At 36.5% G+C, this 26621-nt stretch overlaps 1 protein-coding gene across 6 annotated transcripts in view; it reads right to left on the minus strand.

The window, feature by feature from the left end:
• FOXP2 (forkhead box P2) overlaps positions 1-26621 on the minus strand; it is a 398909-nt gene that overhangs the window by 330633 nt on the left and 41655 nt on the right. For all 6 annotated transcript variants that reach the window (XM_077783452.1, XM_077783451.1, XM_077783445.1 and 3 more), the window contains exon 2: positions 6384-6525. The gene's annotated coding sequence lies outside the window, so the exon portion shown is untranslated. The remainder of the gene's footprint in view (positions 1-6383; positions 6526-26621) is intronic.

Below are 26621 nucleotides of genomic sequence, written 5' to 3' on the forward strand. Positions count from 1 at the left end.
GTTTTTGTCTGTATGTCCTACTGATGGTTTTAACACATAAAAATAGGCTGGTTTTCTGACACACACATGCATCAGCATATCAGAATTTATTAAATTGTTACGCTAAATGGCCAAGTTCCAACCACACTGTTTGCACAGTGTTATCTTCTGTAATATTACATAGCACTTCAAGCTGTACAACAGCAGAGATCCAGCAGCCTGTGCCAACTATCACTGCACACAGGCAGGCTGTTGGGGGTGATTTTGATGCTGGAATGCTTATGCTGGAGTTACTGGTTGTCCAGATCAAGTCAATCTATTTCTCTATGCCTTTTGAGCTCCATACGGAAAATACTGATACTTGCTGAATTACCTGTGTGCAGCAAAGGTACAGTAACCAACTTACCGTAAAAATGAGATGGTGTTTCTGCATTCAACCCACCCAAGTCTTAGCAGTGCTCCACAGGGGGCTAAAACTATATTAATTCATTGATGTCTTCTGTAAAGTTCTTTGAAATCCTCAGATGCAGTATATTATTAATATTATTACATGTTGACTTATGCCCTGAAGTATCTCACCATGCTTTGTTAGCTGTATACAAGAATCCCTTCATTACCTGCCAAATGCCTCCACCTCTGAAACGTAACAATGCAGCTGTTTGCCTATAGACAAGAATTCTCTATAACATTTACTGATCTTCTATGAAGAATATTCTCTTCCATTAAAAATGTATGTTTCACACCATTTCCAGTTCCTGAACAGCTCAATGCCAGGGAACTGTAACTGCATGCAGGACACCAGACTCCATAAAAACATCATTTTATCAAAAGGTATCTGCTTAGCTGGCATCCTTATTTAGCCTATCACCCATCTTTCACTCACACCACAGGAAGATCTCACAAATCAAAGTACTATGACTGTACGTCTCACAAAGGAGAAAATGAATCAAATTGACAGAATGGCATACAGTCCAATCAATTGATGCTCTCAAACAATTCAAATTAGATTCCAATTTGGAATTTAATCCAAAATCCTCAAGAAAAGAGACCTTATATAGGCTGAAGAAATGAAGTTATGTTGGCAAAAACTTTCCTTTTCTTTCTTGTTTATCTGCAACCTGAGACAAGATGCATAGCACATAGGTAGTTTTAGAACCACTATCCACACATATTTATACTTCCTAAAAATGCCTGCAAGAGTCAGAACATCTTTCCCCTTTCCCTATTTGAAACTTCAGGTTGCTTTTAAATGTTGAGTCAGAATAACAGTGTGAAAGCAAGTTGATTCACTTTCTGCATGGAATGGGATTGAGCCCATGTGAAATTTTCTATTATTAAAAAGCCCCTGCTGACATAGATGCCTATGCTGTGGAAAATACTTACTCTATTAGCTTTGATGCAGTCATTAATGTGTTTCTTGAACAGATACTCTTCAGGTTTCTATACTCAGATTCATTCACTGAACCCAGATATTCTCAGCCTGTTGGATCTCAGTTTAACCCTCGAACAGGGTCAGGACAAAATGTCATAAAATTTACAGTTCAATAAAAATAGGCACAGTTCTTCAGTACTCAAACATCTGCTGTTTAGTGGCACCTTGACTGAACTGCCCTTTTCATTTTCTCAGAACTATAGTCTTTTGGGTTTTTTTGTGATAAAGCATAAAATTCTGTTTAAAACTAAACATTCATAAAGTTGCAGAAGGATGGGAATAATACAAGTCAAATCCAAATAAAGTGACAATTAAAAAAAAAAAATAAAGCCTACAACACTTGTTTCAACTACAAAGAGACAGCTTGCTAGCTTTGGTGAAGCTTTATGTATTTACCAGTGAGAATCTTGGCCAGCAAGTACTGATGTAAAAGTGTTTCTAAGGGAAATATTTTGTTCTTGTTTAGAGCACATAACTTAGTGATACTGCAATACAAACATTGGTGAATGTTATTTTGTGCAAATATTAGGAGGAGCAACAGGGAAAGAGAAAGTAAGTACAAATTATTAACATGAGGTTGTCTCCATTCTTTAAACACTTTCTTTAGGCCGATTTCCAACAATTATTAAAAAAAAACCAAACAAACAACAAATTGCTTCCTCAGCCAAATGTAGATTCTAGGAATCAGTATTTGCTGTAGTTTTATACTATAGCACATGCATGCTGCTACTATGCAATACTGAACTAAATGTACCACTTTAAATAACAGTGATAGGATGGAAACAAAATGAAATATACACCTCTAATACAAAATGTAATATTCAAAGCAAAATTATAAATGAGAGAAAAATTTTATACACCCCACTAAGGGTTAATTAGTCAACCATGAGTGGAAGTACAGAAACAGTGCTTACTATGAGCAGCCCTGTGCATTTCTGAACATCAGGACAAGAATAACTGAGACCATCTTTGAAGCATATTCAACTGTTGCCCACAGTCTCATCACAGTGATGTTATAAACATGTATGAAGTAAGTCTTGCTCTTCCAGGTAATAATTCAATTACATGGCAATTAGACATAAAAATATACTTGATAATAAATTACATCACAATTTCTATGTCATATGCCCACATTTTAGCTAAAAAGTAAATAGAGCCAGCATAGATTACTTCTAATGCCTTTTAGATACATTCAACTATTCCATGACAAGAAAGTGCTCCCCACATACAGCCCTTACCCATGAGAAGTGGGCCTGAAGAAGGTGCTATAATATCCTGGGTTAGCCAATGTAGTTGCCATTACCCAAGTATAGACAACAGTTTAAATTACTAAGGAAATCTAAAATACTTCAATACAAATGGAAAAGAGCATTTCATCACAATCTCATTTAAAAAACACATTATCAAAATTAGTTGATAGTAGAGCAAATTGTTTCAAATTGGAAAGCCACCTAAATTCTTGCTCTTAAATTGAGAATGCATTTTTGTCTCTTATATTAGCACCAGATTTTTTCAATCATCTGTTGCAAGCTAAAATGCCAACAATGCCAGAATCTCACAATACATCCCTTTTATTGCCTTACTAGAAATTAAGTAATGACACAGAGTTAAAACATTCACATTTCTTAACCTATAACCCAAATGTCAGAAAATACCCAAAATCTATTAATAATTTGCAGTTAATATTAAAATGGCATTTGAAATTCATTGTTTTAATGGTTACATACAATATCTACAGAGATACAGAAAATGTCCTTCTAATAAGCTTTACATATCAGCTTAACCATAAAGAAATAATTGTTTAAATAATTTTGTTTACTAGTATGCTTTTGTGAATGTCAGCGATAACATTTCTGCCTCTCAAGTCTCAAATGTCACATGAGAAGAAATGTATCTGTCTTAATGTTTAATAGAAAAGTTAAAGGTCTAAATTTGTGCCAGTCACCTTAGGTTGCTTTTATTGCGAGTGACAGGAAATAGGCATCTCTAAAGAAGGAATCGTCTTATTTAAAGACAGAAATAGAAAGAGGCTATGGGAATCCTCCCCTGGAAGTCTCTATGGCTCTTCACTGACTAAAGAAGCCTATGGTGACCAGCTCAGATTTATACCACCTATAGGTTTAGATGGCTAACATCATGGGAAATTAATCCTGTTCTTGACACCCTTCTCAAATAGCTTTTGGGAAAAGTAAGCATAAAATACAGAAAACCAGAATTACCAACAAGTGTAAGAATCCAAATACACTGCCCCAGAAAAATTGAAAAAACAAGACCCTTTTGTGAAAATAGCAGGGGATCTGTAAATTTGAAATGTCATACAGCGTTTGATCTCCAAGCCAGGACAGACTCAGTCATTTCTAGAAGATTAAGAATATACAAGGACTATTTTCAGAATATGCTGACAAAGTAATATGCCTCTTCTGTGTATGAGTAAGCAGCAATTTTCAAAAGCTTATAATTCAGTGCAATAAGGACAGACATTCAGAGGCATGGCAAAAGACACATCTTATAGCCCATTAAAGCTTCCCTTTCAAATTCCAAGTCCTTGCTCAAAAGCAAAGAAGAGGTCATAGACCTTTTTTTAGACTGTTTTTTTTTTCCATTTTCAGGAATGATAAACCCATCTCACAGAAACTTTTGCAAAGACATTCAGGCTATAGCAAAACTGTGGGCAGAAAATGTCTGCCAAATTTATCAAAGTAAATATTCATGAAAGCTGACATCTGAAAAGGAGAGTCCCTTGCTTCTAAGTATTTCAAAACACAATGAAGCCCCTCAATCACATTCATAGAAGATAGAAGGCTACGTTGTCAAGTCTCACTGTACATTTGCCCAGTTTTTATATGTTTACAGTGGCATCCTCTGTAAGTATGGACTGTCCCAGAATAGCCATTTGCAAGTAACTGAAAACAGAGCTTGTAATGAAATTCTTAGGTTACTTTATAGCTTTCATTGATCTCTAAAATCTTCAGGAAGACATGTATTTCTATTGTGGATTAATGGATCTCACCTGCAAGAATTTGTTCCTAGTTATGTCTTCTTTTTGTCCAATCACAAAATGATACTAAAAATGTATTATTCTTTCCATGGATCAAGTGAAAGAGATGCTACTTTTAAAAATCTAAAATCCTCATCATGTGACTGCCTACATCACGTGAAACCTGGCGCTAATTCAAAGCTAAAGGATAATTTTACAGGCCTCAATGTGATTTTCATAGTTACAATCACAAGTCTTTAAATATAATTCGACACATTTTAGAAAGCTTGCAAATTCTGACATGTCTCATTTTTGCCACAACTTAAGTAAACTACTAAACTGAATAACTAAATACTTCAAAATAGAAAAAAAAAAATGAAATTATTGTCAAAACATAAAATAGCAGAATATTTATGATTTTGCTTGCCTATAAATATCCCCAAAATCATGGAATAACTAGATTGGAAGGGACCTCAGAAGCTCATTGAATCTAAACTTCTATCAAGCAGGGTCAGATACAGCAGGCTGCTTGTTCATTTGGGTTTTGAGTATCTCCATGGATGGGGATTCTATAACCTCTTTGGGCAAGCCTCTGCAGTGTTTGACCATCCTCAAGATAAGGAAGATTTTTTATACTATTTTTCAATGGAAACATAATTTAATAATCTGTATGCAGCTTGTACCCACTGCCTGTCATCCTGTCACCAGGTGTCAATGAGAGAAGCCTAGCTCTGTCTTCTTTACACCCTCCCATCTGGTATTTACTGTGAGAATGAAATGTTACTTAGTATTTCACTGTTCAGGAGACAAGGATCTTGAGCCTAAATTAGTCCAACCACTAACCATTCGATATCACCCAACCCACACGTCATGTTTGGTGCTATTCCAAATCAGGCTGCCATCTTCAGAATTCAGAAATTATGTATGTATGTATGAATTACACAGCATCATGCCTGCACTATAAATCATGACAAGACACCTGCTTACTTGCTAGCCACTTATGACAATTTACTGGTTTTGGAGACCTGAATTTTAATTTACAAGGGACACAAAAGACAGCAGTATTGCAGCATGAAAAGCACAAGAAAACAGTAGTTCCCCATTAGATAGTAAGTAAGGGTGTCTCACATATGTTTTAACTCTTATAAATGGCAAAGCACTAAAAATATCTGTAAGGTCTGAGACTATTTCTCACCAAGGAATTTAAGCAGCAGAAACTAGCACAGCTGCTATCATGTGCTCCCGCACACTTCTGGCTGCTAATTCCCACTCGCATCACCCTTTGTACCAGTGACAGCCCATGGATGGCCATATGGGAGAAGGCTGGGATAAACCCAACTGAAAACAAAACCAAACAAATAATCGGCTTTTTTCAGTCTGATCCATTCTCCAAATTTATGAACAGCTACATGTGCTGAGTGAGGGAGAATGACAATATGGGGAGGAGAAAAGGAACTGGCACGGCGTCTTACACAGACGTGCCAGGTTAAAGTATTCATTGAACATTTAGGCTAAAACTGAGCAGTGAACACAAGCTACTCAGAGTAATACTGCATTCCTCAGGCACTGCTTTCAGAATGAGATGGATTGGCTTCTGGAGATGCCTGCCCCTCTCCTGAGGGTAAGCAGAATCTAGAATGACTGAAATGCAGCTACCTAGTTTCTATGTATCTAAACTGACCAATAGCTAGATGAGTAGAAAATGGTAGAAAACCAGGTTTTTGATACTTACAGTACTTCAAATCCCATTAACAATTGCCATTTGGAAAAAAATAATTGTAGCATAGCTACAATTGTAGCACAGCTTACTATAGCTTACCCTTACATCAAAAGGGTATGTATTTTCTGCATGGTCCACAATTTTTTCCTAAACCATATTTTACATCTTTTACATCTATAAGCAATATGTTTCAGCAATGGGGTACTGTATTCCTCCCACAGCGCATATAAATCCACAGTAGACACATAGCCACAGTTCAGTTATAAATCACTTACATTTCTTCAGAGTCACTTTGTTGCTTTGCTGTGCTGTGGGAAGGTCTTTTTCTTTTTGCTCAAACTGGTCCTCCTTCCAAAAGTGTCTGTCACGTCTATGGCAGATAAGGAAAAAAGGTCCTTAACTTTCACTTGAAGTTATCTAAGGGAAAAAAAGGAAAGGATCACGGTAAGTACAAGCATCCATATTGTGTTTTATTGCAAGGTATTACAACCATCTCTTTAAAACATTTAAAACACACTTCAGTGTCATCCTTACACACATGTATTGCACACCTAGGAGAAAATCCCACACATTTCAAATCTTTCTTTCTTTGCATGGGACAGGTGAAGTAGTCACTACTCCTAGAGCAACCACCTGCTTCACTTCTGAGATTTATAATTAAATGATTGTGTCTTTGAAAAAGCAATTGTACAAGTTAAAAGATTATCTCACATTATTGATTATTTATTTTGTATCACAAAGACCCTGTGAATACTTTTGGCTGGGATCAAGTAGGAAATCACAATTTGTTGGGCATAGGTTCACTATAAACCATCGGGATCAAGTAGGAAATCACAATTTGTTGGGCATAGGTTCACTATAAACCATCCTGCCTAGCCAGTACTAATAAACATTCTAATCTGAATCTTCTGTTAAACAAAACAGTTCTCTATTTCACTACATTTTACTGCTCAGAAAGTGAGACTTGGGGCTCCTAATAGGTCTCATTACAATTTCTTCATGAAAACTTAAAACTCACCACTCCATCAGAGTCAAATCTATAAATTAAATGCTAAAAATTATTTATAAAATAATAAAGGACAAACTGCAACATGTCATTTGCCACCGCATAAACCCCTATCTTGAAAAGCATGCTCCACTCTCTTGTTCAACACAGAACACAAAAAGAGGGAATTAATTAGCAAAGGTTCAGAGGAGAAAACATACAAGATCAAAGGCTTAAAACAGTTTCCATATATGAAGAAGAATTCATTGTGCTACCAATATCCAGACTGGAAAAAAGCTGATTTAAGGAAGGGCATGACAGAAAACAACAGAAGTCCAAAGATAGAAAGACAGCACAGACATTGTATGTTCCCTATCCTTTGAACTCAAGAACTACCTAAAAAAAAGCCAAGTTCAGAAGAAAAATGGAAGTTTCTTCTCCACAAATTGTGTCACAGAACTGTGAATTTTTTCCCGAGGATGTTGTTTAAGCAAGGAGATTTTGTAAGCCAAGAGGCAGGTGGAGGTATCCTCAGAAGACAGCCATCACTGGAGATGGTGACAGCTTAAGAGAACCATTGGTCTGAACTAGGATGAGCAGTGCTATCTCCTTGTACAGTCACTTATATTAGTGCTAATTCAAGAAATTTTATATCCATTTTACACTGACCTATTCATCACGCACAGTAATGGAAATTACTGCATTAGGTACAGGGAGTCTAGTCTTAGTTGCATTTGAAGTACAGGCTAGCTCCTTTTGAACACCAAAGTGAAATCCCATGGTTCTCTGTACTTTACTATATGCTTAATAAATTTGATTGATTTTTCCAAAACACCATCACCACTGAAAAAAAATAATATCAAATGTGGTAGCAAAGTCTTACTGTAAAGCAGAAGTAGCATTCCTCTCCCCCGTCCACAGTCCCAGAGCAGCCAGGGCAGAGGGCTACAAAGCAAGGTTCTGCTTCTCAAGTTGTTCGCTGGTCTCATGGGTCTGAGTCTAACTTCATCCATATGTTCCCACTCAGTTCAACACTTATATAAATGCAGGTCAGCATCTCCACTTCCCAAGTTTCATCTCAAAGTAAACCTTAAAAATCATATACTCTGTATTCCAATATCTTCTCTTTTGCTTTAATCTCTAGGATACAGCAGTGTTTCTGATTTATTTTGGGTAAGTGCAGATCAATTAAAATTCCTTCAGGGAAGCCTTCTGAACCAGCAGAAAGTGAATGACTGTCATCAAGAACAAACACTTTTTTGCTGTCATGGACTGGCATGTCACACTTATGAGAAAAAACTATGTTAATTAATTCTATCCTTACCTACCAGGTGTACCAAAGGAATATAACCAGTCCTTTCTGCTGTCTTACTAGATACAGATCTATGTGTCTGTGAACCAAGCATGCCTATATGTAGAGCTGTGCATTGGCACATTATATGAAGAAACAGCCTGTACTAGCACAAAAAACATAGCAGGACAGAAATAACTTTGTTCAGACATCAGTATGCAACCAAAATCCCTTTTGCAGGATGCATGAATTAATACCCTCAAATATCACCCAAAACCCAGACATTTTCCAGTATATCTACATACATACCTATTCATTAACACTCTTTTTAGACCCTACAGTGAGGAATTTGTATAACTGAAACTTTTTTTGGCTAGTTTGAAATACTGGATCAAAGTATGTTTAAGGTTCAACCTATTCTTCTCTCTGAAAATGAAGAGTCTGCTACAATGTTTGTTTTTCTATTTGCTTCAGCAGCTTAAATGGCTTCACTGAGGATGAAAGGAAATTCACCATACAGCATGCTAATGATCAAAGACTCATGCACCACTGGCCTATAGCAACATTTTAGGCTACCCCTTCTATTATTTGGCCAGCTTTTCTGTTTAGAATGTTAAGGGTAGGAATACAACCAGACAGCTCAAAAAGTATTCAAGGTCTGTTTGATATCCCTCACATCACTTTGATACTAACTATAAATCAGGGCAAGCTGTACTAAACAAGAACCAAATGTTTTAGCATTGATATATGAGCAAGGAAAAGCTTCTTGAAAAAGGACTAAATTAGAGACATGGGTTCTAGGTATACTACAGAAGGTAAAATACTATTTCAGGATAAACCTATTGAAAACAATTTGATAGTAGCAATAACAAGTCAGAATTATCATCGCCACTAAAACACCAAGGAAAAAACACGAGAACAGGTGGCTACCTACTGGTTGTCAAATAAAAGCATTGATTTTTACTCTTTCCACATGTGGCTTCAAGTTACCATCAACAAGTTTACAAAATCTTCCCATGAATATCATCTTGACTCTCTCAAACAAGTGCACATAAAGGGGGAAAAGTTGATACACAATTATATCTTTCTAATGCAAGCATTAGAAATCAACAGCAACCCCAAAAAATTGTGTAAACTAAGAATGCTTTCTTTTAAATAATTTGTTATATAATCTCACTTGAAGGTTAAATAAGCATTCATGCCTGCTTTAAAAATTTATTCCATATATTCCTTAATTCAATAATACCTGGTAGAAATCCACTTATATCAAAGATAAATGAAGAAGTTTTTACATTAAGTATTTATTAGATTATTTTTTTTTTAGTTTCCGAAACAGCACAGTGATACAAGTAACCTAGAGTTTTAAATACACAAATATATTTCAGAGTACATACATATTAATTTGGGATACTAAAAGCTACACTTATGTGCAGGCTCACACAATTCCCATAAATTACCTGAGATACAAAGTAAAAGCTACATATCATAATGTGATCTTATTAGCGCGACAGTCACAGGACTTTTTTGGCAATTCATAAACATACAGCTGCATTACAAAGCCATCCCAAATAAGCACTGATAAAATGTATTATCTCTTGACTGTCGCATATTTCTAGAGTTTTAGAGTTAGAGTTGCTAAAGAAAAATGCATTAGAGAAAAGAAGTATTTCAGACTATACAAGGAAGTTTCTTAATTCTTTTGGGATTAATATGATATGAAATTTCATTTTTGTAGATAAGCATCCTATTAATTTTACTTTCAATACCTATAGCTATTTGGTGTAACTGAAGAAAAAAAATAGAGTAGAATGTGGCCTGATATCATAGCATATAAAATCAAGGACTGGACTGGAGTTTTGACTTTGTTTTGCTTTAAGATTGAACAATATTTACTCTCTAATTGTATAGACTGCCTAATGCAGTATTACAATCCTGTGTCTTTAGAACCATGTTTAACTAAAAGCCTTTACCCAAATATCTTATCTCAAAAACACAAACTCACGAAAATAATTATGGCTTTGCTAATAAATGCCAAAAATATTTTTAAGGAAGATGTATCAAAACAGTGACATAAGATATAAATATATCTGTACTGCAATCTCTTCCAGGTGTTCTTTGGTATCATTGTCCTAATCTGGAAACAAGACAATGAGTAAACAAGAGATCAACCATGATGTAAATAATTAAAGCAATAAAGGTGTTATATTGCAAACTTCTCTAAATGTTGTGTTATTAAACTGAATGAAGCTGTTTGGTTTGCCTGCAATTTAAGAAACCTCATTAGAGTATGATAAAAAACCCCAGTGCTTTAGAAACATTGAGTTAGCAGTACTTCCCTTCTACATAATAAAAAAAGAAAGGTAGGACAAATTATGTATCTACAGGTAAAAGGGTTGCATCAGTATCATGAAGATAATAAAAAAATCTTCCTTATGTTTTTATATAGATCTCCTGCAGGACCTGAAAATATATGCTAAAATTTGTAATAACATTTATTCCTCTCATCAGTTGCATACCAAATTCTTCAAATCTTCTCGATTTGGCTTATCATTAAGATTTATAGAAATATTCCTCATATCTCTTGTAAATTTAGTCAATACTTATTTAAAATATATCAACCAGAAATACAACCTTAAACTGAATTGCAAGAGGATAGAATGGCATGAAAGCAAAAGGAAGGCTTAGGTCTAATAATTCCTTGCATGGCTACCTGTCCACCATCCCGAAGGAAATAATAAATATATTGATGAGAGATGGATGAGAGAAGATACAGGCTGACTAGCTCTACCAGGCAATCCACCAACCAAGATACAATACTGGATTTGGAACAAGCACATGTAATTCTTGTTAAATTGCTGTTAAACTAAAATCCAAGCTTGGGAAAGTTCAATAGACAGTGGTAAATTTGTATAGTACTTCTTGTGGTAAATTTGTCAGGAAATATTTTACCCCAGTCACCACGAGTGGGAAAAGTGCCACCTCCTTTCCCCCATATTCCGTCCAGCTCTATCTGCCCTTCTCTTTCTAACATTAGGCTGTCGTTCAACACAGAGACATGCAGCAGGAGCTGAAGAAATCAATGTTGAGCAGTTCAGTGTGATTCCAGAAAAGGAGCATCGCACAAAATTCAGCCCATCAGGGTTATGCAATCAACACCAACACAAATGTGGATAGCAGCAGGAATTCAAGTTTGGTTTTTAATCCACCTTATTGCTAACAAGTTTGCATCCCTGTCACTTGAGAGAAGGCTACTCATTAATGTCCACTACTATTATGGTGCTGCAGCATTCCTGTAATACTGGAAGGGGTGTAAAAGATTTCTGCAGAGAGAGAGGTGAGAAATTCCATAAAATTCCATTTGGCTTTTTTCCCTCTATTTCTCCTTTTTCTCTTCTCCCCCACTATCCCTTTTGTTGAAAACACTGTCCCCCTATGCAGCTCTGTGAGGAACACAACACGTGCATGGAGCCAGCAGGGACAGGAAGACAAGAGGCGAGCAGGCAGTGACAGCCAGGATCCCTCCCTGTCACCTTGGGCAACGCCAGAGCACGATGGGCTTAGGCAGGATGGAATGAGAGTCAGTGGTGCTGAAGCCAGAGGTACAAGGGCATGATGTTTTAAAAACAGATTATGGGTGATGAAACTCTGGGCACTGTGGCAGGCCAGACAACAGGAGCATATGTTTATTTGAGGGGATGATTTACATTGTTATGCAGAAAAAGGTAGGGTTTAACTAAAAATGTGAACATGTTTGTCTGCGCTTGATCTCATAGACCTATTTGCTTCTGAGTGCTGTTAAATAGGATGACATCCTTGGGATATCTTTAAATTCAAAATTTTACTTCTGAACTTTGGCAGATTGGGACACAAATAAATGTTCATTTACACAGGAGATTTTCTAGGAGAGTTAGGTTTATTTTATTGTCATCTTTCTATTGACTGGTATATATTTCTCTCACAAAGTAGTGAAATCACTTTTTTTATTGCTATTTGTACTGTCTGCTTCATTTCACACATACAGAGTGTTACAGCAGTCTGGAGGTAAAGGTAAAATTTCCAGAAAATGCAGCAGCATAATGACTTAAACCTCTCTAATCTGGAGCCATAGCAGCCCTAACTTCCCTAACCTTCTTCAGCTCCACCTGCAGACTCTCACTTCTCCCTTGTGCTGACTTCAAAACAGTCCTGCAAAGCAAGTGAACAACTTTTGACCAAAATACGGTCATCCTTGAGAGGCAAGAGAGGAGCGAGGAGACGTAACATGGATACGGTGAGATCACACAATTGTGATGTGGCACAGCTCACTCCGCTGTGGAAGCTCAGCCTGCGTGTCTTGGAGTGTAGACTGATGAACATTTCTTCCAGTGGCAGAGGCAAGACCAATACCACCTCACCCTTCCCAGCACTGGCCACTGAACTGTGCCAAGGAAGACAAGCATGGAGCTATATGATCAGCCATACTGAGAAACTAACCTAGATTAAAAGTAAACTAGCTAAATAAAAGCTGCTTTCAAACTCACAGGGTCCACCAGACCCACAAAACACTGTATGAACATTTTTAGAGGTATAGCAATGAGGAGAAGGAACCAAAAGATGTTTAAGCCAGTCCTACAGCATTTACCATCCCATGATCTGATTAGCCTACGGAGTCCACAGTCAAAAGCTATCAGGTATCACTGCAGCCTAGCAAGGACCTCATCTCCAGGCGCCTCCCTCTCCACTCCTCTCAAGCCTACAAAGACACAGTAAAAAGAAGCGCAAAGACCCACAGCACAAATGAGAAATGCAGTCCTTGGGGCACAGGTGTAGGCTCTGTGACAAGGACAGCCTACACAAGGGCAGCAAGGACTATGGCATTAACACTTAGCAGCTGCTGGGTTTAATTTACATGTCTTAGAGAACTGGGGCCAATTATTAGAGTGGATGTACACTGGCCTGGCATGCTTTGGTTTATTATTTGTACATGGGTATGGACATGCTTATGTTCGATAGCCTAAACAGTCCATCATTAGTATTTGTATCATAAACTGAAAACTAAATCCAAGTCTAATTTTTGGCCTTAAGATTGAACAAATTTTTTAAATTTCCAAAAGGAAACCCTAAATTCTACTTTATATCCCTTTTCATTTTAAATATATTTGATTCTTACAATCTATTTATCACATTTTTTTTCCAAATGACATGGCTGCACTGTATCTAATATGAAGTACCTAACTTACATAAACATCATCTACATCATTTAGAGCACACATAAAATAATTGTGGCCCATCATTCTATTAAATTATTTTATACTTTTTAATATTTTTTTTTAAATAGATGCAGGAAGGCAATCATTAAATTAAACTTTACTATAAGCTATCCGTTTGTAAACAGAGCAGCAAAGTATGGTATGATGCAACTCTTAGTTAAAGAAATTCTGAGGTTTATAACAATTTAATAATTTTAAGTTCGCTTATATATTAATTTTCCACACATTTAAAAACAAATAATTTTAAAAAACCTTAGAAAAAATGAGGAAAATATTTTATCTGTATTTTTCTTCCAACTCCATTTGGACAACAGCATATCCTTAATATAGCCTATTCACTACTGGATATGTAATTACCTTCAGTTCATAGTCTAGACATTAATTCTTTCGTAGTATTTAAGACTCCTTGTAACATGCTTGCTGCTTTAAGTAAGCAAGGGTAAATCTTGACCAGATAAATTAGCAAAGAATGCAATAAAAGCTGCAATAAAAGAACTTTATCCTCCAAACCTTCAAGTTGCTGCTAAATGAGATTTCTTTGAAATGCAGATCAGTTGAACTAGATTAGTGAATTTTAGCTCCTGTCAACATCATAACAAAATACAAATACAATTGTTCACTGGCCTTATCTCCATGCTTCCATCTGCTGCCTTGTTATTTACTTTCCTTGATTTACTATGCAGATCTAAATAAGACACATCAAGGAGGGCTTACAACACAATGGCTTCTTAAGCTTTACATCAAGGTATTTGAAACTGAAGCCCTGAAAGGGCTGCCATCAAAGACATATCTCTAATGAACTTCCATATCAGAGAGGTTTGGTATTTAATACTGCTGTGAAAAGAAAAAGCTACAAATCAGAATGGCCTATGAAGGAAAATGTCTGCAAATCTTGATGAGATTAGCACCTACCAGAATTAATATCCCAATAAAAATGATATCTGGTTCACTGAAGAGTTAAAATTCCAACCTTTGCAAAAATAATGCCTAGTGTCAGAATGGGAAAACTCAGCTGACAAGGTTGAAAGGTCAGGGGAGTATTCTTTTTTCTCCACAAAATGTTCAAAAAGTGTTTTTGCCAGTGTCTTGATTAAAATACTGTTGACAAACTAGCTATGGAATTAAGTAATTAACAGGCGACAGCGCTACTGTGGTACTTTCTGCAACAGTGGAATTTTACAGTATCTTTAAAAAATTAGCAGCAAAGTCATGGCAAAATAACATAATCTAAAATGACAGCATGCAACAATCCTTCATCAATTTTACCATTCCCTTTCTCCCCCACAGCAATCTATGGCAGTGCAGGATAAAATCTTCTGTCAGTTTGCTTAAAAAGAAATCTTTAAGTGCCATTTCCATTACATGCCACAGCCCTACTTGTGAAGTGCAATAAACAAAGAAGTTTCCTCCTCATGATTTAAACTCTCTTTACATACCTGATAGATTAAACAAATATGAATATCTTAGAGTTTCCAAAGCTCAGGCATAACCTTGTTAAGTAAACCCCTAGTTCTTGCAATGTGCTGCCATTTGACAGGAATTTTTTTGCTGGGCATTGAAGTACATAAACAAATGATACTTTTCTTTCTTAAGAAAACATTTCAATCATTTATGTTCTTCTATAGCAAGGGAAGATCCCACAAGCATGTTCTGTACGGTGGATCAATCAGTTCCAAACCGAAGTAGACATGTTGTATGCTCCAGTGCCTGGAAATCATGCTGCAGGCTCACCAGATGATGAAAACAGAGGTATGCAGTGTAGGGGAGCCCCACATGGCACCCAATGGCTTCTGGGCATGTCAAACTTCACAACTACCCTACAGTCAATGACAGCAAACACCTTCCCTTTACTTCTTGCCTCCAAACATGTACTTGTCTTTCTACCCTCCTTCCAAATTGCAGGCAGTCTTCTAGAAACAAAGCCCCCAAACAGAAGCCGCATCCCTTGGCTGCACTGCAGAAACCACAGTTTTCTTCTTGCTGCATTTCTCTTTGTACGGGATATGTTCCAGGCTTACTTATGGCCAAAAGAGTCCACTACCTTTCCTTGTTTAATGAAATGGCAAAATAACAGATTTGCATACATAGAAGCAGGTGCTGTAACAGGTTTGACGACTCTTGACCTAAAGCACATAAAATGATTTATCAGCAACAGCTGCCCCTAAGGTATTTGGGCTCTGATGGACAGTCAAAACTTCACCATCTGCACCACCGTGTGTTAAAAATGACAATCTGAATTAAAAGCTGGTCAAAAAATCTCATATAACTTATGCCTTCCATATCCTCATCCGTATGTTGAATTCCCAAGGCATACAACACTTAGATTATCTATTATAAATACCAGTCTTTGAATTTAAATCAGACAATCTAGAAAGATGTGAAAGTGTGTAGCAGTTGCTACCTATTCACAAAACAACTACTCAAATACTACTTTGAATGTACATATATTTGAAATGCTTCTGTGATTTCACATCATGACATTTACACCTCTTTTTTCAAAGTAGCATTATACATATTTTCAGAATTAAAAAGTAGCTATAGATATCTACATAGGCTAATATAGGGCCTTTCTTGAATGCCCTGACAAAAAACCTGACTGATAGCAAAACATCTCACAGCATCTCCGTGTCCTCTGCACAGTGAAGGTATCCCAGGGTAGTGAGGTCTGCGCTTTGTGTTCTGATTTTTCTGTGTGAAGGGGAAATGGGTTTTTTTCCCCAGACCAGAGGAAGGAACCTGAGAGTCTGAATATGACCCTCTGGTGAACACAGTGACTTGTTCTGGAGCTATGTTAGCAGAAGGCAGTACCATATGCCCCGAGCCCCAACTTGGATGCTCTTTCTGCAGTCTAATGTGCTTGTCAAAAGATGTTAAAATCACAGATTTACTTTCTCTGGATATATTTTCTTATTGTAAAAAGCAAAAAGGAAGGCAAATATAATGTATTATAACTTTATAGACTAGCATCCAAAATGTACTTTCAGTTAAAACTGCAATATCATTTTTAATCAGTGAATAGTTTCTGATGCATTTAACATTACAGCTATCTTGTGTTTGATATCAATCAGTTATTATAATTCTTAATGATTATATAAACTACATTCTAAACTTCAGCATAAATAATTTTCCTTCTCATACAATGAGGAAAAATACAGCTCATTATCTGGCAATGACTGAAAATTACCAAACCTTGCTCCACTAAATTTCGCTGAACTATTAATTATTTCATTTTAAAGACTCAGAACACTAGACATCTTACCAATGTAATATAGGCAGGAAAATTACTAAAATAAGAAAAACCTAATCCATGAAGTACATACTGGAAGCAAATCTAAAGTAACTAAAAATGTGCTCCATAGCATTTCTAAAGATAACTTAAAATGTGGCGGCACACATTTCCTTCAGCTCGAATTTTAGCCTTTAGTTTTTAGAAGAAACACAAGTATTTTCTAAAATATATATTATGCAAATAAATATACTTGCAGGCACTGCTGAAAGACAGGAGGTAGTTTTTTCTCACGTAAATCATAAAATTATCATCCAGAATTTGTTAAGATTCAATTATCTTTCAAGCAGTTACAATTTCTTGCAAAAACAACAAAGATTTGAAAAAAATAAGTTTGATTTATTTACTTGCTAGGTTGCAACTGTCTGTTGAGAGATACAGTGATTCCCTCAAGAGCATAAATATTTAGACAAATTTTAAAATGTGTATTATATACTTGACAGAAGGTATTTACATGACAGCCCAAAGCTTAAGCAATCTGATATGAAATATTTCCCCATAAAACAAAGTCAAGATAGAAAAACAGTGCAGCTCAGCCACATTAAGAGGCTTGAGATTAAAAACATAAGCAATTTAGAAAGAGATTAGCCATATAAGTGTTTGCACCAAAATTGTGATAACCTTCATCCTACTTCCCAATTCACTGGATCCTATGCATTAGTTGATGAAAATAGAAGATGAGCAGCAAACAGCATTCACTGGGTGCCTTCTTTTCCTAAGCTGTTGAGTTGCCTGCTCGTTATCTGCTGCCCTCTGCTCCCAGCGGTGCGGCGTGCCAGGCGGGCAGAGCGGCCCCGGCAGGGCAGGGACGCCCGTCTCACCAGCCACCACGGGCAAGGTCAGGCCCGGGAGAGGAAGCTCGGCTGCCTCAACTACACTGACAAGGGGGTGTCCAAGAGAGACAGAGACGGGTGAAAGGTGGAAACAAACCTTGCAGACCTCGTTGGCGAGGGTGGACTCCTGCCATCTCCCTGAAACACGGCACAGCTCCCCCCAGTACAGATGCTGCGGAAGCTGAGGGCTCAGTTACCACTTTGTGACCTACTGTACTTTATCTTGGTGGTGTTAAACAAACTACATATTGTGAGACCAGATATTTTATCGTGGACTTTGGTAGTAACATACACATTCATCAAGGACAATTCTAAACCACCACCATGACTCAGGAGAACTCTCCCTCCCCCCACCAAGACCATGAAGAATGAGACTTGGGACCCCAACACGGCCAAAACAAATTGCCAACACATAAGAAACATGTACAGAAAAATCAGACAAATAAACTTACAGGCATAATATCCTACTATACTTTGCTCTTTTCAAAAGGCAGATGAGCTTTGGAAGGAACACTGAGCTGACTCCATGCATTGGACACTTCACATAATTCACATTATTGGGCAATTCACTTACTTGTGAATTGATGTCACCAAGCAGCAACTTACCAGTAAAAAGGTGTGAAAGGTTTGTAAGAATATAAGTATTAAAAAGCTATCATGTTAACATGGAGGACCTTTTACACTCCTGTCAGGGAAAACAAGTAGCTCAGGAGAACTACATCAATAGAAAGAAGATGCAAAAGCAAAGACCAAAGGGATTAACAAGGAGCAAACCCAGAGTCAAACACTAAATTGGAAATGCCTGGTGAAATAATTTCGGTTTGAACCATTTTTACTTGCTTTCATGCACTACTAAAACTAGATTAATCTTACCTAACTTTAAACATCTACAGAGGATATAATCTCTGCCTAATGCAGCGCTCCTAGCAGAGCCTGTGGCTTTCCTCTGTATGGAAAGCCAGGGAGGGGGGCTCTTCCAACTCAGGAGTGTTAGTGAAGCACCTGATGTTTGAAAGGATGAATCCAGCCAAGGTTTGGATGAAGCACAAGAGGGAATGGACTGTAAGTTATTTGGAAGAAAAGAGGAATTGTTGGATACTTTTCTAAACATAATGGATCTTGAGTTGGAAAAAAAAATCCAACTTTAATTAATAGAAAAAGATTAATTTGGTCCAGATCATACATTAAATTCTACAATGGGTATCTCCACAGAGGAACACTGATTTTTTTTTTTTCCCTTTTATTTCAGACTTTTAAGTGTCTATTACTGAATTGTGTGAACTTAAGGGTAGTTGCTAAGTTAGTTTAGAGACAGAACCAATCATTTTGCTATATTTAACTATATCTTTCAACATTTGAATAAATGAAAAGCTAAGATATGAGGGTGAAAAAATGCTGAGGATATTTGTTTTTAAAGCCCAAAACAAAAATCAAAATCTCAGTACATATGGGTGTCATGTATTTGTGGACTGTAACAAACATTAACACTTTTCAACTAAATTATTTCTTATTCTCCTTTAAAATTATAAAGCAATCTTAACATTGAAAACTGTTGTCTTTTGTAAAAATGTGTGCCTTAGATGAACATGGAATGGTTTATTCCCACAAACTTATTTACTTAATATATTAAGTTGCTCAGAGAGGTAATCATTATGTTTGCAGCACATAAAATACTGATTATTATTATTTTATAAAAAAATAAGGTGACAACTAATACATTTTCAAATATAATCTCTCCACTAAAGTGTATTTCCTTTGTTTACATACAACAATTCTCTTTTAAAAATTAAAAGTGGAATCCTTAAAGTGGAAAAAACCAATTACAAAATGTTCTTTATTTGCAATTAAATTCCAAGGTTGCAGAATACTGTATCCATCCCAATTTTAGAGAACTGCTTAAGGCATCTGCCAACCAACTTTCAAGAGGATTAACTGTAATGAAAATGCAATATATGTAAATACAACCACATATTTAAATGTCAAATATTTCAAACACAATAGAAAAATTACAAATTCAAAGTTATCTTTTCAAACATAATTCCATCAACTCCTTTCATGAAAGATAAAAACTTGGCAACAGTATTTTTATACTGGACAAAACATAGAATGTGGCAACATATTAACTTAGCCTTCTTAATGTACGTCATTATTGAACTGAGTATGTTTTTTTAATAAACACACAACATACCCCATCTTTAACACCTATTTCACATACTTCAGATTCACTTTGTAGATTCAGAAGAATCTTGTTCCTTGTGCTAACAAAACCAACAAAAGTAAGGTAGAGCATGAACTTTAGAAAGCACATTTTCTTCTGTGCTCTTTGGGTATCTTGTTTACTTGACATGATGTACAATATGAGCGCAGAGAAAGAATACAATTACAAAAGAAAATAAAATCATGCAGCTAAAACTCTTCTGACTTCAGACACATTTTTCTCATCTCTGGATGCGGTACAACCTTGCTGTGAACTATTAGCTTTCCAGTACTTAGAGACAGACGGTTTCATACTGCTCAACAGAGATTACTGCTGTCTATCTAAATAGGGCTTACAGTGGCATCAGCATATTTTATTAACTCAGAACCATAAATCCTATTCTTATGTGCTTTAAAAGACCAATACTCCTAGGGTCAGTTAAATTTACAACAGATTGGCACCTACAAGAAAGATGCTTCACAGTAAGGATATGCTGCTTTCTCCTTGGAAATTTTTTGATATCTTGGAAGTTTAATAAACAATATTTCATCACTGAGACAAAACAACAGTTTTCCAATAAGATTTTTAGCTCATTGCAACATCACACAGTACCCCAATATACTTTATAATGCCTCACAATAGAGGTTTTCTTAATGTTTCAAAGTTCTCCACTCTTGGCATGATGAGGAGATCTAAACTTCTGCTCTTCTGTGAAGCTTTATTTATAAACATAGGCTGTTATCAAAGTTCTAAAATTTGGGGATTTGATTTTAAAGTAATAAAACAATTTTAATCAACATCTTCTTGAATTTTGGACTGTTTACTATTTTATCTTTTATTGTAACACAACATTACTCACTAGAACTTCACTCTCAAGTAACAATATAACAATTCAATGCTATCACAGCTGTGAAAAGAAAAACTGAGCTTTGAAGCTATTTGATTTTGTCCTATCAAAATTGCTGTCTTGTACTGATTATGGAATCTACTTAATTTGGTATTTTGCAACAAAATTGTAAAGAGACTACAAAAAGTAGAGTCAGAAATAAACATTGTGATCAACCTAATTCATTTTCAAAAGAACGCACCAAAACTCTTGCTATTCCTTTTTAGAAAAATACCTTCGCATTTAAAGACAAAATAAGAGCACACATGTGACTTGTTTACATGAGATAGAAATAAATCTTTCCTAAATGTACAAAGTTTTCTTTTGATAGTCTATGAATAACATTTAAGGAAGTGCTTAAAACACTTAACAAATACTTTGACTATTTAGCAACCTCACCAATATAGATGCTTAGACACCATGGTGATGTGCATCATATACAGACCTCTGGAAACACTGCATCAACTCAACACAAGCATGCTACTTCAGCATATGGAGAGGAACCCCATGCAGTTACACGCATGTAACAAGGTAGGTGTTGCATGAATACATGGTGCACCACTAGGAAACTGGCAAAATGCTGAATCAAAAACACTGATGACTTGCATGATGTTCATGCCAGTAAAAGTATGGTTTGGAAAAAAACAATTAAGTGGTTGGCCCTCAAAAAAAACCCAACAAAACAAACAAACAAACAAAAAAATAACAACAACAAAAAACCAAAAGAAAATGCATGCTATATACTTTAAGGATTAAGACATCTAATAAATATGAAATTAAGTTACCAAGTAAAATTACACAGAAGCTCCTGTCTTCAAATGCATTCCAGCCTGCATCTAGATGAATACCATGATGAGTTTAAGCAAGCAGACACAATCTCTGGTTTCTTATGTCTCAAACTTGGTTCTTAGTATGTTTTTCCATTCAGAGATTTCCCAGTTGGGCAATCCATACTTTTTTAACTGTTTTGCAAGAACACCATCCTCAGAGACACTGCTCACAGTGATGCAGGTGATTTTTTTAAGGTGAATCAGTGGTCACAGAATGCAGCTAGTGGTTTAACAGCTCTACTACGACAATGGGAATATTTCCCACCTCTTCTCTCCTTCTGCCTTTCCACATCAGCCACTGGCTCCCACTGCTTAAGTTATAAAGTCTACAGCAATCTCAGATCCCTCTGTGAACCAATTCAGTTCACAGAAAAGGAAGAAAGGCTACACAGGCTTCTGCTAAATTTGTTTTTAACTGTGTTACTGAGTTAATTTGATGAAAAGTCTGCTGAGGTCCAGATGAAAACCAAGAAAGGTCACAAACCCACATAAGACCACTGATGTGAGAAGACAGAAGGGGCTGGCAGGCTGAAGACAGGGGACCAAGGAAAACCCCTTCTCTTCAAAACTGGAAACAGCATATTGTAAGAAGAGATCAGCTGTCTGTGAAAATACAACTCACTCCAAGACTGACTGTCTCCAGCTCAGTACTTTCAATGAACCAACCTCTAGTTCATTCATACATTACCTCTTTACTTTCTCAAGCACAGGTATTTTTCTTCTTCCAAAGACCCTAGCTCAGTCTTGCTTCAGAAAATACTTGGCTCCACTGTCTGTATATGCCATTGGCTATCCAGCAGCTCCAACACTTACCAAAATCCTGGCCAAACAAGCCCAGCGCCACACTTCTTCCCACCCTCAAAATAATCCCAAACTAAGACAATTTGAAGGTTGCAGTCAACTTGCTACTCAATCTGTCTCACAGTAAAGAATATCTAAATTTATATACCACTTCCTTCCAGTTTTACACAATGGAAATAAGAGCTGGGTTTGTAAGTTATTTGTTTGTTTGTACTTAGAAGAGGCAGGGAGGAAACAGAGAACAATATAAAGGAAGAAAAGGGCTTTTACTGAGCCATCATGTGTCCCATATGACTGTTCCTCAATTTGCCAAGCAGATCTACTAACAATTGTATGTACTCTGCTCTTATGCTCACTTTCAGTCTGTATTAAAGCAAATTGTAAAAAATGCAAATGCAGACCTAAAACTACGTAGGCAGTAGTGTGAGCAAAGGCTACTGCAAACCAAAACACACAACACATTAAAATAATTTTAATGAGTTTTTGGAAGAAAGGTTTCACACTTCCTGAAAGTAAAAGACAAAAGAGCCTAAGTAGAGAGATGGCATTTTGGCAGGTATTTGGAGAACTAAGCATCATTTGGTCCTGTTGATAAAACTGCAAGCAAGACTCACAGGCAGAAATTAACTAAAAGTCATCCTTTAGTCACAGAAGCCAGAGACATCAGGGGAGAACAGATGGGAAGGAAAAACTTATGAAAGTAGTATAACCTGGTTTCACTGGTGACATTCAGAGTTTTCCAGGCTACTATATAGGTCCAAATTAATGATGACTAAGCATTTTGTCAACAAAAACAGTTGTTCAAGCTTTCAATGCTTGAAACTAAGCTTTAGAAGGTTTTAAGAACACAGTACTTTTTATCTAGACTTTCCAACTCAATCCTTGAATATAACAACTTTTCCTTAGAGAAAGTGGCTTTTGAGAATGATTTATTATCAAGCTAAAGCCTCCACTGCCAAGTGCAAGACCAGATCCTCCAATGGACACTACCTATGTAATATTGCCAAAGAATCTCCAGGAGGCTGCAGGTCCAGATCCAGACACAGATCCAGCTGCTCATGTATGTTTTTTGGCTGCAAAACCAACTGTTACTCAGTCCACTTTGACTCTCCCTACTCACAGCAAAGCACAGGCCAATTTCCAGAGCAAATATCCATAGTTCTTCTAGAGAAGCATCTGTATTCTCCCCTTGACAGCTGAGTAACTTCATTATTAAAGGCCCTATCTGTGGAACTCGGAAGATGTGGCTATAACATCTAGAAAAGTATAAGATACTGTTTTAAGCATAAGCACATTTTCATGGAAATTGCAGCATTATGGAAATTTAAACTTCAATACTATGATATTAGCAATTCATACAAATGCCTTACATCACAATTTGAGAGAAATTTTGTCCAGAGGAAAGAGTCTTAAGTTTATTCTTTCCTTTTACCACAATACGAAAGGATCTCCCTTATCAGGTGACCATCTTATTTCCCCTCTGAAATCCTGAACTGCATGAACTACCTTGAAGTTGGCTCCACAGCAGATCTCAGTACCCCAGCTCTGTGGGTGACTCTAGGTGCAATCCTATTGCAGATGAAGTTTACCTCCAAGCCCAGTCCTTCATGATCTCCATCCTTCCCAGCCTGCTCCCTTCCATGTTCACCAGACTACTGGATGGACTGTTTCAGAGCAGCACGAATCAGCAGGAAACTAACAACAGAAGTAGAACTACAAAAATTGCAGTATATTTATCAACTTAGCAAGCTGAAAAGATTTAGAGAAATCTAAGGCATACTGGAGCTGATGCACAGAGATTACACTGAAGTGAGACAGTATCACAGGGTTTCCTGAAAATTTGTTTCAATCTCTGGTTTCTCTTCTGCAATTTTTCATTTCATTATTTTAAATTTACAAAAGTATCTCTGAGGTCCTCCCTCCGGTGATTCTTCCTACTTCTTTCCTACCTCCAGTCCTTCAAATGTTACCCCGCCTTTTGTATCTCCTTCAGAAAGAAGGGCAGCATTCACATGGTACAAGTCACAGCTCTCTTGCTTTCATTCCTTCTGTTCATATTCTTTATTATTATGTTTAACATAAAGAAGGAACACTACAGGTTCCTACTGAACAAAGAGATTTACAACAAAAATAGAAAACTGAGATGGCATTAAGGCACTGTATTTTATAGGTAGCTGCAGGAGACAAGAGCACAAGAACACCTGGGAAAAAGTAAGGTATGATATTTAATGCCAAGGGAGTACTCTCTCAAAATCTTAAAATTTCTCCTTTTTGCTGTCCAAAGTACTCAGCATTCAGAGCTTCTACTGTAAAGTATTTCACAGGTGTGTCAAGAAGCTTTACATGGATACAAGGGATTTTATTATAAGCCAATACGTTCTAAAAATACACCATTTCGCTTGTAAGAATGATATTTTTTACTAGCTTGTAGCTTTTAAGTTTAGACCAACAATATTTGTGCTACTGGGATTCACTGTGGTATTGACAGTTCTAAAAATGTTAATACAAATATTCTTATACCAGCTTTCATACAGTCCATGTAACTCTAACAGAACTTTATGCCTTAAAAGAAGAAGTATGTGTATTTTATATCAGAGATGGAATACGGCTCAAATATCTATATCTGAAGTCTTCAACCCATGAAGAAGGTTTTTTAAAAATATCAAAAATAATGAACATTTTGTACATTCCGAAACCTCTGAATTTTACATGAGTTCCTAAAAGTGTGTGATAATACTATTTGGAATTACTGAATTAATTTTACTGTCCTGTTCTGATTCTGAAAGGTGACACTTGTAACATTCCTTAAATAACTGGGACTGAGACAGAGATGGCAGTGGTGATTTTTCATAGAAAAGAGAATCTAACTTTGTTACAAGGCATAAGGAGGGACACCAAGAAAGATGTGGAAATAAGGCAAAGGTTGTGCAAGTCCACACCAAACTGGAAGGGCCATCCTCAATGCTAATGCATCCAAGATCTGAGTTTACAGTATGGGATGACTACACAGCTGGCATCAAACCAAAAATCATGGCTAAATAGTTAAGAATCTTTACAGGATTTGACTAGTATTCTGTACTGGATTTTAGGAATGTTACACAAATTTTTCAGCCTTGAGAGTATTGTAACAACCCCTTATTAACATTCATTCCTTATGAATGAATGTTAAAGACATTTACACAGAAGGAAGATGCTAAAATAAAAGCACAGGAGAAGTGGAAAAGGTAAGCACTTCTTGTCAGAGGAAGAGTCCTGTCTCATCCCTCTCACCCCTTCACTTCTCTGTAGGTGTCCATTTTATTGTCAGCACCAACAGACACAGAGGATAAAAGAAAGCAAGAACTCTGATGGCATCTCCCAGAGCTTCTCACATTCATGAAGCCTCAGCACCCTGGATCAGAAGGCAACACCTGCCAAACAACTTGCTATGAACATGGAATTCCCACATAAAACACTACTTCAGAAATTTAGGTATGAGGGAGGAAAAAGCTGGAGAAGTGCTCAGCTGCTCAGTTTAAAATAGAATTCTGTTTTATTTTTTTTTATCACATTGTGTTTCCACCTAAAGCATGGTGTTGAGTCCCTCTGAACAAACCTATTTTAGAATTAATCATATTCAATGTTGAGGGCAAACTTGATGGGAGTGAAATGGACAGGACACAGGGAAGAAAACCCTGAAATGAACAGTTAGCATCTGAGAAAAGTAGTGTATGGAAGCAATACCACAAATGCTTGGGGACAGTGGGATGGAAACAGCCTCTTATAGGGAACAAATTACTAAGACAGGGACAGCTACACCTGAAAATATCTTATCCAGGTACCAAAAGAGCAGTTAATAGATTCCTTGCCTTTGTAATGCAGGCTTTATATTACCTAAAATAAGTCTTGTAACCACCAATGATTTTACAATATCTATCAAGTTACTTTTAGGTTACTATAATTTGTTAACTAGTTTTGCTTAAGATATTTAATGGGCATTTTAAAAATCTAGGCTCAGACCTTCTCCACTAGATAGAAAAACACACAAAATGTTTAATGAAATAGAGTAACTACATACTGCATTAAGCATATAATATTTTAACTATATGCTATGTGATCAGGCTACTAAGTGGAACCATCATGTCTATGCCTGCCTATTTAAACTTCCCATATTTC

This window comes from Lonchura striata, chromosome 5, assembly GCF_046129695.1.
Source record: "Lonchura striata isolate bLonStr1 chromosome 5, bLonStr1.mat, whole genome shotgun sequence".
NCBI classification, from domain to species: Eukaryota; Metazoa; Chordata; class Aves; order Passeriformes; family Estrildidae; genus Lonchura; species Lonchura striata.